The sequence below is a fragment of the Galleria mellonella genome, unplaced genomic scaffold (genome assembly GCF_026898425.1).
Source record: "Galleria mellonella isolate WM207_F2 unplaced genomic scaffold, CSIRO_AGI_GalMel_v1 utg33, whole genome shotgun sequence".
In the NCBI taxonomy this organism is placed as follows: Eukaryota; Metazoa; Arthropoda; class Insecta; order Lepidoptera; family Pyralidae; genus Galleria; species Galleria mellonella.
In genome coordinates, this window is record NW_026442079.1 from 2,199,309 (window position 1) to 2,218,796 (window position 19,488).

At 31.0% G+C, this 19,488-nt stretch overlaps 1 protein-coding gene across 2 annotated transcripts in view; it reads left to right on the top strand.

Annotated features, from left to right (window-relative positions):
• LOC113518831 (carboxyl-terminal PDZ ligand of neuronal nitric oxide synthase protein) overlaps positions 1-19,488 on the top strand; it is a 239,020-nt gene that overhangs the window by 65,728 nt on the left and 153,804 nt on the right. The window lies entirely within an intron of this gene.

Here is a 19,488-nt window from a genome sequence, read left to right on the forward strand (position 1 = left end):
TTACGTTATTCTGTTTTTGTGTGAAGAAGGAAACATAGATATAAACATAGGAGAAAAATGATAATTATTTACATTCATCGAGAATTTGAGAGAAAACAATTAGCTACGCTTCTCCGTGCTTTACATTTAATGTTAATTTGTAGTTAAGTTTTCCAAGTTATTAGAAAAATTGTGTGGAGTAGTAAAGTAAAAGTAGCAGAGTAAAAATCGGGTGAAGAATACTGGAGACCGCTAGAGATATCGCGGATTTAAATATGTATAGATAGTATCAATAAATGTTTTTCTTTAATTTTTTTTGGTAAAAGTACACCCACATTCACATCTGAAATAGTATATAAAGAGTTAATGCATTTATTTGAGTTATGGTAACTTCTAAACACTTGATATTTATGCTATAGAAACAGCTAGAATATATGTTATTAGTAAATAGCTGTTCTAGAAGTAATTGTAAATGGTACTATATATCATCTTTATTACATAAAATTTTAATTTTAAAATCTCGTAAAAATTTTTGCAATGCTTCCTATTGTCAACTTTCAGAAGATGCGCAAGAGTTAAAGAAGGATTATAATAAATCACTTAACACCTAAAATTACCTACGTCATGCTAAAATATGCTTAAGAACAGTCACTTACTAACTTGTATTTCCGATCCATATATTACTAGCATTAAAAAACCATATAGCAAAAATGTGATGGAATTTAATAAAGATACACTGAATCTTTGCAAATAAACTTGTCTCAGATTCTCAAGTGTGTCAAGTATACTAAAGTTTATTCTTTTGTTAGTTCCTGGAAAGCGATATTTAGAATCTATTTAGTCTCACTTTTACCTATTAAAAACGCCGAGGTATATACTTATATCTAAGCTTAAAAACATTTTTCCTCTAATTATTAAGTAGTTATTAAAAAAAAATTAATGAAATCCCTTTAATTATAAAAATGCAATTTTAAATATTTTACTTTTATTTATTTATTTTATAATTTGAGGAAAATATGATTGAATTTTAATGTTGATCGCTGTTTAATATAAGTAATAATTGAAATAATTGTTTAATGTTTTTCTTTTACTTATACTAATTTTATAATATTTTATGGATTTATCTTAATAATACATGTTATATTATTAAGATAAATCCACTAATTATTTGTTATATACCCTTATATATCCCTTTATTTTTATGTAAAATTTTAAATATCTTTAGAAACAAAAAAGTTACTGATTTTAAATCAAAAAGTGACCTCGATTTTCAATTGTGCGCTGGAGGGACTGTAGTACCGCCCATGTCTCGGTGGTATCAAAGGCACAGTTCACAAATGCCAGATAAAATGGTGCATTATACCCTTCAGTCTTCTGTATTATTTAAAAAGAAGAACACGAAGGTATTAAAAGGTGACAATACTATTATACCATAACTGTTAAGTTATGGAATAATATGTAAAAATAAAAATGGAATCGCAATAGTTCTTATATAATATAGTTTGCCGTTCTTTGTGCTCTTTGCTCGTGCTTTATATCGCATTCTAAATTTTAACAGCACCATCTATTTGCTAAATGTAGCTTGTTTGCCACCTCAGTGGTATAAAAAAGTAGTAAAATCTGTTGAAAATTTAAACATACGTAAATAATAATATAGATGTAATATAATCTCCTTATTGTATTTTTATATGAAATGAATACCTAACAATAACTATTATCGTTATTTAGTTGAGAATTCCGTATTTAGGTAGTAACTACGGCTAGAAACTCGATCACAAAATTAAGTTTGTTTTGGAGGTTTTTTTTTATAAATTCTCAATACATATGATAGTTAGGAAAATTGTTTTATTTTTTCTGTAATATTCACGTATATCTTTATAATAAACTGTAGTTATTTCTGATTTTTCGTCTCACAGACTTGGGAGATAAGGGGGAGGGGGAATCTTCTTTTTCTTACATTTTCAGTCATACGTCAAAAACTATAAACCATAAAAATAAATAAAAATTAATTTCAAAATGTACAAATAAAACCCTTTCATGTGATACCTCATTTGGAGTAGTAAGTTTTTTGTTTATGTTCATTAGTTTATGATTGTCTTTTACATGTTAAAATTCATTCTCATCTTTTTACAATGATGTGAGTCATAGCACAGAAAATGTTTAATAGAACTACGTTGTATTTACTACTGGTATTTCAAAATTCAAATACCGCGTAATAATATGCAGTGTGAATACTGGATTCCGAATTTACGCCTGTCGGCCTCTGATAAAATCAGATGTGACAGACAGAAAGACGGATGAATATATCAGTGTTGTTACGTCTTATAAGGGTTCTTTTCAACGTTCCCATTTATAAATGCAAGTTGGAATCGTCCCATACTGTTTCTGTACATTTATTCTTCTATATTGTTAAATTCATATTAAAAGTAATGATACTTTATAATATTGTTACAGTTATAAAAACTATAAGGTTTGATTGCGAATGAGATTGTTGATGGGTTAATCATAGTATGATCATTATATCATCATCATATCAGCCTTTAACTGTCCACTGTTGAACATAAGTCTCACCTTTGGGGATTTTGCCAATAATTGCCACGCTTGGCATGTAGCTTGGCAAACGCAGTTTGGCTTTGGAGATATTTTAAGAGGGACGCTGCTTCTCATCCCTCGCCCTCGCTTAGTTGTCTCTTACGATACCCACGGGAGAGGAAGGGGTGGCCTAATCTATGCCGAGACCGACACGGCGATCCCAGCATAGAATGTGCCCGATGGGTTTATACAATGGATGAGATTTTATGATTAAAAGTTGTGTTTTAATTGAATTTAATACCATAGCCGCATCATGACACCATTTAAGAAGGACATTGACATAGGATTATAGGGTCAAAAGGCTTTTGAAGATTTATGTTAGACAATACCAAACACGTATCATCTATTTTTTTACAACACAGGGGGCAAACGAGCATGTGGCTCACCTGGTGGTAAGTGACTACCGCCGCCCTTGACCATCGCCCACAACACTAACGGCATTGCAGATGTGCTGCCGGCCTATTGCCATCTGCACTTAAATCTCTTCATCTCTTGAATTTATTGAATAAGAAATACATATTCTTTTCTTGTGAGGATCGATCTATCCTCATGGTCAAGTCCTTACGATTACGAAGTAATAATTTTCATATTTATAATATATAGTAGGATAGTAGAATTTTTCCATATATACTCGTATAAAGATTCGTCTATAAGTTTGATCCTATATTCTCTAATTACAATTTTACCTTCAAATCTATGCCTTTTTGAGTACTGAAATAGTAATTATAAAGCTATTTTTTATACTATATATCTAATAAAAATCAAATTGTAAATTAAAATTGATTTAATAAATCAACGTTATTTTGTAATTCCTTTGGACATCCAATGGCATAAACAAACTTAAAGTCCCAAACGACATTTACGTAATTATTCTGTATTGATTGAAGTTTAAGCTTCATCGAGGTTATATAAAGGTCTATAAGTTTTCTTTAGTAATACAAAACAAACAGATGTTCACCAGAAAATTTGTCTATTTTCAATTTATAAGGTACAGAGAAGGGTTCTAACAAAGCTTTATTTATCTTGTCAGTCCGTCTTACAAACGACTAGCCTTTCACAAACACGAAAATAGTTACCACACAATAATTTATTGCTTTGGTGCTGAACATATTACGTGAATTTTACAAATAATTTAAAACATTTTCTCGCAAAAAAATTTTAACACAAAAAAACAAATAATTTCTGTCGTTTGCAAAGTACGTACACATATAAAGAAAAATTGTAAACCTACTCTCTTTTAAATTAATTATTAACACAAATTTCAATTGGGGGTAGTTATGTGTTTGTCTTATAAGAATAAATGTCATTATTTTTCTTGTTGAATCTTAGTGTACTTGCTGTTCAACGAATTTTAATATTATATATAACCTACAATTTATATCTACTATGGAACAATTAAGCTTTTATGAACCTACGGACATTAAGTAGGCAGCTTGATTTTAACTTCAAAAATACCATCTATATCTATATTTTATTATGTTTTGTTTGTATTATCTTGTAAATAAAAATATCATTAATACATTATACCTATTATATATTTGGCGATCATATGAAAAAATTAGGTAATTAGAAAATTCGAGTTTATTAAATCATTGACAATTTGTTACCTACCGATGTTGTAACACAAGAAAATACATATATAAGTTACACTTTAAAAAATAGCATATTGACTGCAATCACAATATAAAAACTTTAATTATTACTACTACACTAAGTTTAGTAGTTTAATAAGCGGAAGAGTACTTAGCAGCATTATATTCATTATGAACACGGTAGCTTTTATTACTTCACTATAGCAACAATGTGCCAAAGTTTTTGTTACAAAAATATTAAAAATAAAATAACAGCTCAGATACTGACATTTTCAATAGGTACATACCTAAAGGTTTCCCTGAGCAAGTGTCAGGGAAATTGTAACTTGAATGGGCACTCTTGTGATGTTCCGTTTATATCCATTCAACTTTTGTACCACAAAATTTAAGTGACGTGAGAAGGTAAATAAAAATATCTATACGCATAATACAACTTCTTGTGTGAGTACCAGCGTAACGTATTCGTACACGAACCGGCTTCCTAAGCCTGGATTACGTTGGCTTTGCCAGTTATTCCCTGCCACTACGTCTTCTTTACTTGACAATTACAAAAAGTTATTATCTCAATAAGAAAAATTAAAACCAAAATGAAGGTACAGTTCCTGTTTGGAACGGATTTAGACTTCATAAATTTAATGTCTTATTATACACGGACATTGCCATGTCGGTTCCGGTATAGAATGGGCCACCCATTCTATACCCGAGAGTGTTGTAAGAAGCGATTAAGGGAGGGCGAGGCATGGGCAGCAGCGTCCCTCTTAAAACATCTCTAAAAGCCTAACTGCGGTTGCCAACCTGCTTGTCAAGCATAGCAACTACTGGCAAAACTCCCTTTATGAAGAAGACTTATATCCGGCAGTGAACAGATAACGGCTGAAATAATAATAATAATATACATGAAAGCCTGATGCAATAAAAATTGGCTCTGTGCTAGGTAGTACCTACCAGATTTTAGGGCCTTTCTGTTCAAGTTACACCACATAATAAGAGGGTGACAAAGAGTCTATTCATAGTACTGGAGACGACGCCGTGCGCCGGGATTTGTTAGTGCTTTCCGTCGCTTCAGGTTTAATCGTTCATGAATGTTTTACAAGATAAGACGTGAAAGCTTCGTACAACTACTCAAAAGGGGGTAACCATGACTGCACAATGTCGCTTTATAGCTTCCCTAATACAATTAAGATGATAGATACTCAGTCATTGTGATTGTTAAAGTGTAATTTTACTTAATGTATTATATTTCTATTGTTTTATTGCATAAAATAATTCTTCTTGTTACAACTAAGAAGTGTGAAGAAAAATGGTATCCTACCTTGAGGAACAGATTCCCTAGCTCCCTTAATAACCGAACGATGATGCAGAAGATATATTAAATAAAAATAAAAAAATTATGGTTTTTAGACAAAGTCGCGGGTAAAATCTAGTAAATAAATAAGTACTTAACATACTATAACCAGTAGTTTAAAGTGGTTTGTTTGGTCACTTTAAAATTAATCAATAATACCAAATTAATTTATTGGCAAGTAAGAATAACTCAAAATCAATAAATTCATCAACTGTTTAATCCATGTTGTAATCATGTTAAGAAATTTAGGGCAATTTTCGTGAGGTCACCAATGAAAGTGGATTCTCAAAGCGCTGATCGTGACAAATGAGGCGATTTGTCCGTTTGATTGACACTGATCATTCTAACGTATGTACTACATTCGTATTGTAACGTATGCCTACTTTTTATATTTTTAAGGGCTGTTACCTTCTTCAGGTATATCAGTTCTATAAGTACCCAGAACTGATTTCTCAAATTAAGTTTTATTTGCTTAGCACCTTACAAATGACTAGCTAATGCCCGCGACTTCTGTGTAGAATTGAGCTTTATATCCCTTACTTGAGAAATGATTGATTCCCCATATAAAATTTATCCCCTATTTCACTTCTTCGAGTATTATTTTTGCGCCTAAATCCTTTTTTTCAAGGTCCAATCTATTTTTATACCAAAGTTCATTAAATTTATTTCAGTAGTTTAGACATGAAAAGGACAGAAAGAAAGAATTACTTTTACATTAGTTAATTTTAAACTTTCGCGTTGTTTATGCATATTTTAAATACACAATAGGGATTTAACGCGATGAAAAAAAAAACTTTTGCAAAGGAAACGCCGAAACGTTGGCAATAAAGAAGTAGGTACTACATATTTACCTGCAAACGTTTTTTTTTTATTGAGTATTTAAAATACTTTCGCATTTATAACATTCATATGGATAGTAATTCGTCCTTCACTCTTTTTATATCGGACGATCAGACGGGGCGAGAGCCTTTACCCTTACGTCGTAGACAAACTATTTCTACGCTAGAGGGACGCTAGAAGGAAGGTCTTACGTCATGCGTCCGTATGCATGGTAAAGGAATGTGAAGGAGTGGAACTCTCCCTGCTTATGTTTTTCCATCCTAATATATTTTGCATCAGTTTATAGTAAATAAGAATAGGCTTTTTTTAGGGGCTCGCGAGAGTTATTTTAAATCACGTCATCCCTTTCCATCAGGTGAGATAGTAATCAATCGCAGGACTTTTCAATAATAAAAAAAAAAATGAATATCAGAGTGTGTAAGTGCAACTTAGCTTTATTTGTATGGATTTCAATATCCAACCCTACATGATGTATAAGTCGATACTTATTTACTGTAAATTACCATAATACCTCTTCAACAGATTCTTCCGATCTTTACGGTAAATCGGCTGTAGTTACACGACTGCGTCTGAGTTATATGAGATATGGCAATGATTTGTTTAGTTTATATTATAATATTATTATATATAACATTGCTGAACATAGGCCTTACCCATAAGGGGAGTGTTGCCAGTGATTGCCACGCTTGGCAAGCGGGTTGGAAACTGCAGTTAGGCTTTTAGTGATTATTAAGAGACACGTTGCTGTTCATTCATCGATCATTAAGCTCCTTTTGTCTCCTCTTACGACACCTATGGGAAAAGAAGAGGTGGCCCATTTTACTACACGGCAAATGTAGTAGTTTATAGTATCATATTATTTCTGTCATGAGAGTTATTGTTGCCATCACAATGTATTTTATGATGTTTATTGTATTTTTTTAATAGGTTATAATAAAACGGTAATCCCGCGTACATAATGGTATATGTTGGCGGATTACTAGTGAGGGACGATAAATATATGTGACGATGACATTGTAGGTCAGTTAGCCCATCGCGATGAATGCATTTGGAATTATGCACGATGGTTTCTAGAGAATTTCGCGAGAAGATCAACCTGGACGGGCAGACTGCTAATAATGGGGCTACTGATCCCCATTACTAACAATCTCTTCCCCTATCCATTGTACTGCTTACAGTGGGTATAAAAATAGAAAAAAGAAAGTTATCTTATCAATAATACAGACAATGGATAACACTTGCTATGTAAGTAGTCAATTCCTTAACCAGTGTATGTTGTATTAAGAAAAATTAAATTACGTAAGCTACTCTTAATCCTACCTAATATTTTTTGCATCCTACAAAATGTTCTTAATTTCAATTTTTATGTAGTACATTATATTTTGTATTGTACAAAATCACATGTGTACAACATGTTATAGTTATTATTATGTAACACACCTGTATAAAAAAGATATCCGCCATAATATTCATACACGCAGCACCGAGAAGGGTTAGTATCGGACATTATTCTCATCCAGTTTAGGTTATCGTTCCGTAACTATTTTCACTACCGCGCCTATTATATGCTATATTTTATACATGTAAATGGTTATAGTGTATGTCTTTTTATTTATAAGATGACATAAAGAATCTTTATTAGTAATATTGTAAATAACCTTCAACAAAATTTACGCTAGAGCAAATAGTTTTATTAAATGATGTAAAATTGTTTAATTCATACTATACGTATTTATTCCTTAGATATAATATTTTTCCAAGCTGTATTCCTTTAAAGTGTTTTATCAACACAAATGCCTATATACCAGAAGACAAATACTAGATAAGTAGCTAATTTTCTTATTGATATTCATCTCTACAAATAAATTGTAAGAAATTAAAAGAATACGATCTTATGTAAAATATTGAGTATTAAGACCGTTTTCTAGAACATCATTTTTAGCTAAAAGTATTTTTGCAAAAAAAAATTTCTCATCTATAATAAAATTGTAACTGGTCGGTGTCTGTATATGAAAGATATTTAAAATAATAATAAATAATGATAATAATAATGTGATGGATCGGGCACTCTCAAGGGTGTTTTTGGTGGATGTCACCATACCGCATGACGAGAACCTCGTGAAAGCCGAAACCGAGAATAAAAGAAAGTATCTCGACTTGGCTTACGAGATGACCGAAATGTGGGGGGTGACGCCATCGAAATCATTCCAATCGTTTTGTCAGTGAACGGTCTTATCCCAGCTAGTGTGGAACAATATCTTAGACGGTTGAGATTTCGAGGCGGCTCACTCCCGGGAAAGATGCAGAAAGCGATGCTTTTAGATTCTGCCCGCATTGCCCGGCTTCTCTCACTGGGGCCCTGAACCCCGGTCGACTGTGTTTCTGCCAGGGTTTATTTTGCCATCTCCTCTACTTAAGAGGGGAGATGTGAATTTGTATAAATAATTATAATAATAGTAGAAACCAAGACAATATTTTTTTGAAATATCTTTATGTTTGTTCCGGATATTACAGTATCAAGTTGAAGTGTTTTATTTTGATACGCCATATAGAAATAGTCTATTTAATTAGTTTTCGTGCTTCTGAAATCCGCGTATACGAAGTAGCAGGCAAAAAGCTAGTAAATATATAAAATCCTTTACGAATGAATGAATATGAATATGTCATTCTCGATTTTTCCGATTTGTTTGTAAACCATTCCACGATGTTCTGTAAGTTTCGATAGATGAGTTGAGTTGCTTGATAAACTTGAAGCGTATTTATACTTTTGTTATTTCAAACTCCAAATCCCATTCCATTCCAATCCATTCTGCCACGACTGATAAGTTCTCAAGTTTCCAACGTATTTCGTTACTGTTTCGTTCCGTGCTTGAATTCTTAAAATGAAGACGTATCGGGCCCCTTTGTCGACTTACCTTCGTATTTGAGATAGGTATTTCCTTTAGTACATAAATAGTATAGAAGTAATCAGTTGCTCGGATATCGGCCGTTAGATTGAACATTTAATTTTTCAACTAGATATAATAAAAATAAAAATACAATAAAAATTAATTTAAAAATAATATTGACGAGGAACCGATGTTTTTACTTAAATAATACTTACTGTCATTTTTTCTGATACTTGGTGCGCGTAGACTTTAAAAATAGAAACCAACCACCAACTTCTAGATGGCATATCAATATAAAACACAAACCAGTTTTTAAGTTATATCTTCAGGAACTGAAATCTGAAAACCGCATTAAATTTTGTCTAATAGTTTTTATAATTTATGTTCAAACGAACTAAAATTTATATTGCAGTCCATGAATTTATTTAAAGTGAAAAGAATAGGGCAAGTAGAAAGGTAAAGGGAGCAGATGCATGTAATTAAGAATTGGCTTTTGATACTTTAGCACCAGAGTTGCAGTGTTTTTTTTCTGGCGCATTTACTAAGCTCTAAACATTGCATTATTTATTACTCAGATTATTATATAATATTAGTTTTTTTGTACGTAGTCGAGATAAAAATCCTATATTTTTCTTTATTGCAAATATTACGTGTACAATAAATTTATTGACTATTGATCGAGCTATCGAGACACAAAAAGGTTACAAACGAACGAAGTCACTTTCACACTTGTAATATTAAAAAGTACCTATTCACAACTTAAAAGAATATGGTGGAAATTAAATTTTGTTACTATAATGTATACAGTTTCCTCTTTGAGTTCGACTTCTTTTGGTGTATCGACAATTTCTAATTGCCTAAGTTTTAGTTAATTAGAATTGAAATTAAGAAACTTTTTTTCGCAGATGTGTTTTGATTGTATATATCACCTATTAAAAAATTGTACCTTCGTTTCCTTATTTATTTTTTATTATCATACTAAACTCAAAATCTTTTAATTTTCACATACCTATAATACAAGTACATATACTCAATGTGTTTTTCATTTACAATAAATAAATACCCTCGATACTATTGTTTCAATACACAGTTTATTGTACTTTACATTTATGTAAATGTAAATAACGCTGGTTCGTTTGGGGATCAAAGAGATTTACGTGATGGGTAGTTGGGCACTGCCCGTTACGGTAAACTCTGTGGGAGAACTAGACCGCTATCGGCAAACGATTTTCCGCTGATATTTTGGACATCACGCTAACTTGTTTCATTTCAGCAAGGCGACCGCAGCTTTGTAACTGCGGAATGAAATTAAATTCCTTTGCTGTTACGCCGTGCCTATTTATAACTATGTTTTATCAGAAACCCAACGAAGTGGTTGGGTACTTATAAAATTAGCATTATTTTCATATATATATACTATTGATTTATCACTACAGCAATTCGAATTCAGGAATATTAAATAAAATATATACACGACTGTAATTCTTAATGATATAATCAGAGGCTTCGGTTTTGCCGTTGTTGAGAACATACTCTATATGCCCACATTTTGCCAAGCATAATAAGAATCCAACGTGGAAGAGGTGAACTTATCACTTTCACCGGAGTGTTAAACATATTAACCGATACACACATTATTTATTATTATTGTACTTAATACGTGTCATGAAAAGGAATGAAATGTGGGTAAACGGAATATGTTTACTAAAATTTTTATTATAACTACAGTTATAACATATGGTTCATAATAAATATTTATGTCTAAGATTTATTTAATATTCACAGAAAAAGAATAAGTTGCAACAATTTCAGTGTAAATAAATTTGACCTTTGGATAATATTGCCAGTGAGAAAGGTTTATGTACGCTATGTCATGGCTCTTTTTCATGCTCAGGATATTTTAAGATTAATAAGGGTACAAATAAACTGGTCTACTGTACACCAGTGCGAGATAAGGAAATCTCGACACATAAGCGTACAGCGCAGCGTGAATTCTACTCTTATGGGATATATGCTATGTAATGTATATCCTATGCTAACTTCTCTCTGCGCTTTTGTTATCATGATATCAATCTTTAACTGGACACCGTTAAAAATAAGACTCCTATTTGAGGGTTTTGCCATTATAATGATTGCTTTCATAATGATGGTAGTTTATTATGTGATGCGAAATAAAAATTATAGTGATGATAATGATGATTTTTTATTATGAGTGATGCGATATGAACCCCGTATATTTTTTTGAAATAATAAAGTAAAATAGGTATTTATTTGGAAATACTACAAACAAAAATCACAGAACAAACTTTATTTACATTACATTTGTCATCAAAAGATACTTTTTCTTTATAAACTTCAGAAGCATTGAAGTTTTTTTTTTTTCTCGTATACGCTCCGGCGCTGTTCCCGAGGTAGTTCTTCACTTATCCGCACCGTCTTTCTTGAACTTTTATATTAGATGACGAGAAAAGTTTCAATCCAACGGTACTATTTCCGGACATCGGACCCATTGATCATTTTCGGATTGAAATGAACTTGCGGACGAAAATGTGATTTCTTTTAGAAATGAGTTAGAAAATATGTTTTTCACTCGTATATTCAGAGTTACAATGCTCGGGTATTCGGTGTATACAAAAAAAAAATACTTTATGTAATTAGTTGTGGCTTTTAAGTTGGATTACAGTTAATAACTTAACAACTAATTATTATTGTATTAAATTTTATAATGTGGAGACTACACTGAGAATGAATAATAATTACGTACTGCTAGTAACGTTAAAAAAATCACAGGAATTACAATAATAGATACAAGAAAAATAATATCGGATGCCTTTTTTAAAATTAAAATATATAGTCATTACCCCAAAAACAAAATTTAATATATAATTTTTACCTATATTTCTTCACTGTTTTTTCGTTTTTATTGCCTCTTAATAAACAGTATCTTCTAACTAAAACTAATTTTACACTTCACATGATGTCAGCTTTAAAAATAATTCTCGATAATATATTTATACGATTTTTATTCATTTAATTGTAGCAAGAATTATAATAATTCAAGTTCTACAAACAGAAAGATAGATGGATTGAAGATAATTTTAACAAAAAAAAAAAAATTATAATAGAACCTAATAAAAAGATACTGTAATTTACTTGTACATAACATATAGTAGCAAAACATTATTGTTTTCATCAATGAAGTATACACATTTATAAAATAAATTAGCGATAACAATGTTAATTATAAATTTGCACAGTTAGATTAATAGTAAATATTATTAATGTTCTATTGACTTGTGAAGGTGCCCGGGAAAGGGTCTAATTGCTAAATAAATATTTGACTCTTGACCACCATAAATTACAGAGTTCCAAAATTGTATTTATTCTCTGACCTCAGATGATCTAAATTAAACGATTATTACCATTCATTGTAATATCAAAACAAGAAAAGGGTATGGGTACTGGTATTTCAACTATCTATAGGCACATAATAATAAAATAGAAGAGTAATAAATATTTGTATAATAAATTTGACGACTTAAAAGACGTCCTTATTATTGTTAAAAATTTTATAAGCATACATTATATTTTAATTGTAAATATAAAAAATAATTTTATATTTACAATTAAAATATATCAATTTAATTGTAAATATAAGAATTATTATTTTTATTATATTAGCCGTTAACGGTCCACTGCTGAACATATGCGGGTTGGCAATTGTAGTTATGCTTTGGTGATGTTTTAAGAGGTACGCTGCTGCCTATCCCTCGACGATTAAGTTCTCTTAGTAGCCTCTTACGACACCTATAAGAGAGGAAGTGGTAGTTATATTCTGCCAGAATCACAAGATACGAATAAACTATCATAATTGACTGCCATGAATTTTCGAGAGTCTAGAATACGCGACTAGTTGCTATATACAATATTCTGAGCAGGGGGAAAAGGATTGTTAGTTATGGGGAGATTAGGCCCCATTGCTGTTAATATACTCTATCAGGTATACTTCCACGCGGTTTTTTTTCGAAAGTCATGATGAACTAATTTATCGTTGAATTCAACACGATAAACTAACTGACTTGCCTTGTTATCCTCGCCAATCATCCCTTAATGGTGCCCTGCCAGTGTATACCGGTAGTGCAGGCGGGGTTCTTATTCCATTAAAAAAAAATATCCTGGGCAAATATTTATTTTTGTTTGTTAAAAACTTTAATTATAATATGATGAACAATAAATGACGAGCATAATTCATATCGATAATAGATACACGTAAGTATGTAAAATAATTCTCCTTATATCTATCTTAGTATTGTGGCGTTTTAATGTAGTGATTGTTAAGTACAATGTAGTTCGACGTCTTATCATATATTTGAAGCAATGTGTATATACATATTTCTTCTTTCACATGTCTGATATTTTAATATCCAATTGTTATGTAAAATGCCCCTCTGTAGTGATCAATTTGTCAACATCATCATGATGTTAGCCGTTAACTGACCACTGCTGAACATAGGCCTCCCCCATAGTGACGGACTTTTCCAGTAGTTATCACGCTTGGCAGGCGAGTTAGCAATAACAATTAAGTTTTAGTAATGTTTTAAGAAGGACATTATTGCTTATGCCTCGACTATTAAGTTCCAAGTACCCTTAGTCGCCACTTACGACACCCACGGGAAAGAAAGAATCAGTTTGTGAAGTAATGTAATGTTTTAAATTTATTTTCTATCAATCCAAGTAGCATCCAGTGATGATACCAATACAGATATATTCATCTTCATATAATACTATATCTACTTAGAAATATAGTATTTATGTAATATTACACGTGAGTGCACTCTATAAAACCGAGGGCAATGGATTAGGCGAGGCAGTAACAGGACCAAATGACCATCCACGGTACGGATGGCCTAGTTTCCACCTACCTGTTTACCGTACCATGTTCAAAAGGTTCATGGTGATCTATTTTCAATTAATAATTTATAATTAATAAAAGAAAAATATAGTCAATTTTAAAATTTTGCATTTCTGACATATATAATACTATCGGGGCTTAACACGACCCAATTGTAAGTAAATAGTACTTACATACTTACAGTTTAAATTGTTTGGAAAATATAGTTTTGTGTTATTCAATAATTTAAAAAAATATATAGAACTAGATAATGTTGATGTGGTAATATTTTAAATTCCTTTTCTCTCTAAAGCTGTTGTTTGTTAAATTTTATCAAGCAACTTCGTGTAGTGCTTACTTTACATTACATCACTCTATAGTATTTAGTGATTTAAGATTTTATTTAAAAATTGACTTGATCTTAACAAAAATACAGTAACAATAAAAAAGTAAACTTTATTGTTGCAAAAATAATTATTAACATAATTGGCTCAGAATTGGCGAAGTATTGCGTATCAAAATATAAATACATTTGCAATTCAGAACTATTGAATATTAGTGCTCTTGATGGTCATAGCCATATACCACGGCGGGCCAGAGCCTTCTTTCTTCAACTCATTCCAAGCACTCCCGATAATGTCATGTATTATGTTCTAAATTCCTTTAACATATTCGTTGGGCGTGAATACAGAAGTCGAGCTGTTACAACTGCTAAAAGTCAATATACTGAGTAAGAATACCTACACGACCTTCTTTCAATACTCCTTCTATCTTCCAGCTAAACTCATTTCACGGATCATCGAAATTATGATTTGGGCTGACGTCTGCAATATTGACTTCTGAATCTCTATTCTCCAATTTTAGAAAGATTTTACGCTAGTCATATATATTCTGTGTTATGAGAACCTTAACAAAGAATAACTGATGCAACCCAAAAAATTCGATGGGGAAAGGAATTGTTAGTAAAGGGATTTAACTGCCCCATTACTAGCAATATAACCAATCAGACGGACATCCACGCGGTTCCCCTTGGAAACTAACATGGTTAATAACTGTTGATTTCATTACTATAAGCCAATTGACATCCTCATTTATGATTCCTCAGTAGTGCCCCGCCATTTTAAACCTTTAGAGAAGACGGGAGCACTATATTTTCAGCCATAACAAACAAACCTAAAAAATCCAGAATTATTATAATTTCGCAAACAAATTAACAAAAGTTTCAATAATAAAAGCCAGTAATAATAAAATAGTACGCCGGCGATGCCTCTAGTATTGCGGGTGATCGTGGGCGGCGGTGGTCACTTACCATCAGGTGAGCCGCATGATCGTTTGCCAGGGGTGTTATAAAAAAATATAAAATCACTGCAATGATTACATAAATTAAGTAATTTCCAATTTTATTAAATGTTTCAATCACATGTAAGTACAATGAATTTGCCATATTTTAGGGTTCTGTGCCAAAAAGTACAGTATGAATATTTGATAACCATCCGTTCAAATCATCCATTTTTATTGAGCAGTATAACAATAAACATATATTTTCCTCTCTTACCAAGTTAAGTTTTTCGTAGGAATTTTTTAAACTTAAAGTTTTTGACTTATGGTGTAAAATATCACAATATAATCCTAATAAATAAAAAAATGTAAAAAAATATCCAATATAGGGGGGAAAGGGATTGTTAGTAATGGAGACTGAGAATCCCATTGCTAGCAATATACCCAACCAGGTCGACATCCTCGCGGTTCTCCCTGGAAACTATCATGGTTAATTCCTGATGAATTCATTATGATGAGCTAACTGGCCTGTTTTCATTCTCATCTATCACCCTTCACTGGTGTTCCGTCAGCGTATCTCTTTTAGCGCAGGCGGGGTTACCATACCATTTTCACCCATCAAAAAAAAGGATAATTTTTATAACCATAATAATGATTAGGAGTTCAAACGCAGATAAATATAAGTTATTACGGTGCAGAACATTCAATTTGCTAATCCGACTCGCTCTTGGCATTTTTACATTTTATCACGCCATAGCTTTCGTTCGTATCTTTAGATCGTAATTGTTTGTTAATTTAAAGTTTGTAGATTGCAACATATATATTTTTATGTATCGCAATATCACACAGATAATAGAAAATTCTTTAAGGTTTTAATCCCTTCTATTCGACCTTTTGTATGAGGTTTGATTTTTAAAAGTTATCTTTTATTCTTAGTATATGCTATCTTCGCCAATTATAATTATGTCACAATTTTTTTAATAGAAAATTTACCACTTTTGCCGAGATTGAAGTCAATTTGTATTGTTGAAAAGTCATCAATTTATTTCTATAGGAATTATATTAAAGAAAAGATAAACAAGTACAGCAATTTTTGAATAGACTGTACAATTATTTAAAGGGTATCTGATGATAATTAGGTATTATTAGCATTTTATACGAATTTTTAATATTTATTTTTATATTAATTTATAATAAGTAATTTTGATTATAACGTCAAAATAAATAGTTGTCAGTAAATCTACAATAGAACTGATATATTTAAACTTATGTTTAGGAATGCTTAATTATACCTACATTTACATAGGAGATCGTAAATTTTAAAGGTAAATTTCGAGCAAGTGCTTGTTTTATTAAAGGTGTAACTTTATCACCCACTGGTTTAAGCGTAGGTGGTTAATTTGTAACTTTCATTAATGAATATAGTAAATAATCTTAAAATAGTATAAAACGAAGTCGATCTCTGCATCTGTCTATTTCCACTTGTTTCTCCTAACTCACCTAACAGATTTTGATACAAGTTTCACTATCATTTATATATTGTTTTAGGGAAAGTTACTGAAAGTTTGTATGTGTAATTTGCAGTATATCCTATTCTAAGTATGATGAAAATAACAAGTTTATTCTCATTCTTAATTCGTAGATGCATAAATAACGTAGGTGCTGTGCTACGTTGAGCTAAAACCTTATGAAAATTATGTCAGCTGTTACCAATGTTACGCATATTACTCATAAGTTTTTTATATACAACATGGAATGATAAAGAAGCTAACGTCCCTTTTGATTAAAAGTGGTAACCGTCGTTTATAAATATAAACCTTACCCGCAGCCTCAAACTACGGCGAATACGCGCACATGGGGTTTTAGCTGGTAAAAGGCCAGCAGTACTCATTCGTCACTCCCGGAGGGAGTGAGCCTCTATGAAGAATTTAGCCAAATTAAAAACCTTAAAAAAGGGTATTGTACTCGTAGTTACGCTTTGACATTCATGAATTACTAAAAAGTATCGTCGACGTAAATGGAAAATTGAATAATTCATATTTCATAATTAAGAGATAGTCGCAATTTACTATTTTTTTCTTTTTTAGCGTAATAATTTATCTTTGTAAAAATATTTTCTTAATATTACATATTATAAACAAAGGAATAAAAAAATACTAGTTAATGGGGACATTTTTTAAATTCTATTTAATTATTTTGTGTTCCATATCCGTCGACGGTATATTATAGCAGTTGCCAAATATTAGCGGGATAAAAAAAAAATACTCAAAATATTAAATTTCATATACAGTATTAAAGTTTTCTTTTTTTTTAAATCGTGTTTATTATATATCTTGCTATAAAAATTCACTCATAGTTATAAATCCTAAGGTAATGAGGCAAAAGGCATTTCGTCGACAATTGCCCTCGTCGTAACACTCATCTACATTTCACCGAGCATACTGAAAGCTTGCGTATTTCAGCCATGTCTCGAATTAATTAGGTTTGATGATGTTAAGTGGCCCTACTTACTAAGAAATGCAATGTCGTAGTTCTGTCTAGTCAAATTTTTGGATTTTTAATTTGTCATAACTTTATCTACTGATTGGGTATCAGTAGATAAAGTTATGACAAATCAGGAATAAAGAAAATATCAGGACAAAATAGAAAACTGTGAATAAATAAATATATATAAAAAAATTTGTTAATCATAATAATAATATAATCATTCTAGATAATGTCTCTGCTGAAGTAACTCTTCAGCAAACCAAACAGTATAACTATTTTTTTAGTGAACATATTTCTATTATATGTAGTTATTTCACATTGCTTAGTGTGTCCAGGACAATCTCTATTTAAACCAATAACAATAATTATTAATGACAACACTAACAAGGACGCAATTTTATTCTTTTGAAAAAAAAAAACACGTACGTATCAACTAACGGTTGGATAATCATTTTGAAACGAGTTTAACTCACGGTACTCCATCTAAAACTAATTTGATTGCTAATAAAAGTATCGTTTTCTAGTTTTGTAAAATAGTAAAGCTTTTTAAAATATATGCTATTAATTACAATTCTTTTTATGACAGTACGTTAGATGCTTTAGTATTCCATCAGAGTTTTACAACATGCAAACAGTCCAGTGATTTAAATTCAATGGCTATATGTAGATGACCACCTTATCTGTCACGATTTATTGACTACAAGTACCTACCCTACTATTTTGAGATTAGCCTTGTCTTTGCCTTTATGTATGCCCTCCGGTTTTCCTTTCGAGAAATTCCTTACTCCCGCGAGAACATACATAAAGTTTTTTGTTGTAGTTGTAGATATTTGCAACTATAAAAATCTACCTATAAAATTTTAACTTGCCTTTTAATGCCTTTACTGGACTCATATTTTTCTTAATATTTCTCTTTTAATTCCACTAATATAATAAACTTATAATTTGTAAAGATTCATAATTTATTTATTTTATTTAAACTTCAATGCACAATTATATAAGTAAGTGTTCATATGGCGGACTTAACACCTAATGGCGTTCTCTGTTAGTCAACCATGAGGTAAGCAAAAAATGAAGTGGGCGGTGCATTTACTACTAAAATATGTATAAATATTGTTACTATATATAAGGCAAAAAATACCTACGACTGAGGCAAAAAGTACAAACATTAAAAAGCGAAAGAAAGGAATAAAGAGAAAAGCAAGTTATTAAAAAAAGTATTGCTACTTATTTAGGAAGTGAACTCGTATTATATTTAAAGGTATATTTGTTTTTAATAGATTATTGTCAAGAGGTAAAGCATTCCAGTGTTTAATGGTCTGAGAGCCTAATAATTCAATCACACTTAAATGGTTTCATGAATTTGAATAACTCTTATTACATTGTAGACCATAATTGGCCTAGGTTAATTTTTATAGAGCTAATTATAATAAATAAATTTGTAGACAATGTTAATAGAGCTAGTATTAATAAATGTTAAAAACATTAGTTGGCTTTTTTATCTTTGTTCTTGAACTAAACTGTTAAGTATAATAACTGAGCACCTTAATACCTAAATATCCTGTAAGGACGAATTAATGACAATAATATTTTTTA